General features: G+C 36.5%; 1 long non-coding RNA gene across 1 annotated transcript; it reads left to right on the top strand.

Annotated features, from left to right (window-relative positions):
- The first annotated feature begins 516 nt into the window (after nt 1-516).
- On the top strand, nt 517-2,146 carry LOC133015988 (uncharacterized). Its single transcript, XR_009681545.1, has 3 exons — nt 517-562; nt 643-703; nt 1,445-2,146. It is a non-coding gene; the product is annotated as an uncharacterized LOC133015988 (long non-coding RNA).
- Nucleotides 2,147-2,583: the final 437 nt, after the last annotated feature.

Here is a 2,583-nt window from a genome sequence, read left to right as displayed (position 1 = left end):
GTGCAACGTACATTTAAAGTGATTTTGGCTTTACATTAAAAGCTTAACACCTAGTGATTGGTTTGTTGTGTTCATAACATTCCATGGTGATTTTGTTCTTATGAAATATGCTTGAAAATGTGCACTGAAAATCAAATCATTTTGAGCCATATAGTATTTATATGTCTGTAAACTGCATGTTGTGCAATAGGAGTAGACTTGACGTTGGCTAATTATTAATAATCATGAAATATGATTATTAAAATAATAAAAGATTATTTATTAAAAATAATTAAAAATGATAAGGCCATAACTTATCGTAGAGGGGCACCACCCTGGTTACAGGGACCAACAATCAATCTATAAAAATATCAGTCTCATATGATATTTGTTGAATTAATAATCTCAATAGTTAATGTATCCCTCATGAAATTCAGGCTACCAATATAAGGAGTAGTAAAACCCCCCCACCAGAAGGGGGCGCATTATGCGTTGCGTTCAAGGGAACTCCCCACGAAGAAGAAGCCCTTTTTCTCCTGAGATTCTCCTAATGATACCTAGAGAGAAAAGCTCCCGGATTTCGGTAGGAAATAACATTAAAACACTCGAAAATATTACCATAGTCTAAATGTAATCATACTAATAAGGTTATTTCCCAACTAGACGTCCAACTTGAGAGTGTCAACCGAAGTGAATACATAGTTATCTACTACTGAAAACTCCGGTGAGTGAGCACACTTAGCCATTGTAAGCATCATGCTAGCGGACTATTAGCATCATGCTAGTGAACCTGGGAAAGAACTTATACTGATGCTAAGATGCTATTTGAAAGATTACATCCCTAAAACCAATCGGAGTAATGATATATTGATTATTAGTGTTCAAACGAACTTTAGGCAGCCTGTTAAAATAGTTAACACCATGTTTAATCTTATATATGTAAAGAGTGAATGTTAATCCTTGAATGACTGGCACGGCTAGTCAGAGTTATGATTTAGAATGCTATATAGGATGTGTCGCACTAGTGTTTAAGGTTCAGCCACGCAGCTTATGTTAAATAGCAAAAACATATGGTTTAATATGCAAGTGCATAGCATTTGAACAGCCATAGCATATCTGAATGAAGTTCAAGTTATACTGTGAATTATTGTCATGTTTAGTTTTAAGTATAGTGACCTGGTATTGTAATGATGTTATCATATAACATATTAATGAAAAAGAATTTGTAAAACAGATAAGCCTTTTGTTTAGCGATGTGCAATACTTTATTGTTTTGATTTGTATATTATTTAGTGAAGAACATTGAAAGTGAAGTTATATTAATGGTTACTGTGATGTTATTTTATCATCTCAATGTAATCTGAGTGCACCCAGATAATGGTTACACATAGAAAAGAAGTGAATGAGACCTCATGTTAGAAATAGAATAAGAAAACAGAAACTGATTATTCAGCACTGTGTGTAGATTGGTTTTTTATTTACATCAGAAGAACCTGAACCCGAATGATGAGATGGCGAGCTTGTCCCTGATCGTGGATGCGGTGTGGCCAACCGTTTAATCCAGATCGAACCTGCTTCGTGTATCGAAGACATCATACTCCAGTCCTGCCATCAGGTAGACAGGTAGAACTGAGTAAAGAGACATAAAGACCCGGACCAGAACAGAACCGTTGCACCTTCACGCACACACACAATTCAAGGACTGTACATACGATATCCGGGGAACTGTACATATGCACACCGAAAGGACTGAATCATTTTCAAGATTTATATAATATTTACTGTTGTTTCTATTTTATACTGTTTAATACTGTTTATATTGTGATTGTTCTGTGACTGTTTGTAGACAATAGACTGGTCAATTGTTCAACTTGTTCTGTGAAATAAGCTTACCTCTCCTACGAACCTAGGAAGATATCTATTACTTTTTCTAACACTAGCCCAGACTACAAGTGCTACATTAATATTAATGATTATTCATTAAACAATAAAGGGTTTTCGAGTTCGAGCACAGGCTATCATAATCCAGCTGTATTCACACACATATGCACAAATAATCACAGACTACAGATGCTTTAATTAGAAAAGCATTTATTAAAAAGGGGAAATACCTGCGGTCTACCTATGTATGTCTGTCTCTGTGTGTGTGTGTCTGTGTCAAAGTGTCTGTGTGTGTGTCTGTGTGTGTATGTGAAATAAAGTTAGTGTTATTTAATGATTCATCATCTTAACAAACTCCAATATTTCAAAGATCACAACAGCAGCAGCAATTATCACAATTTAGAAACACATGTAACCTATGGTCCATCTATGTGTATCTGTATATGTGTCTATCAGTGTGTCTGTGTGTGTGTGAGAGAGAGAGAGAGAAAAGGGGGCGTGGCGATGACATAGTCACGTGGTGACGTCACATCTAAGATGGAGGCAGACAATGACTCAAGGAGTCATTAGGCCTAAAAACTCTCAAAGTGGTGGTGACTACAAAACAAGATGGCGGATTCGTTTATGAATTTGGAGCCAGAATGGAGGGCGGGTCTAGAGATGAATAATCTCCTATGGCCGCCGGACCACGTGTGAGACACAAAGGAGGAGGTAGAACAAAAG

Source organism: Limanda limanda, chromosome 12 (genome assembly GCF_963576545.1).
Source record: "Limanda limanda chromosome 12, fLimLim1.1, whole genome shotgun sequence".
Classification (NCBI taxonomy): Eukaryota; Metazoa; Chordata; class Actinopteri; order Pleuronectiformes; family Pleuronectidae; genus Limanda; species Limanda limanda.
The sequence above is the reverse complement of the archived record's forward strand: the minus strand, read 5'-3'. Positions and strand labels throughout refer to the sequence as shown.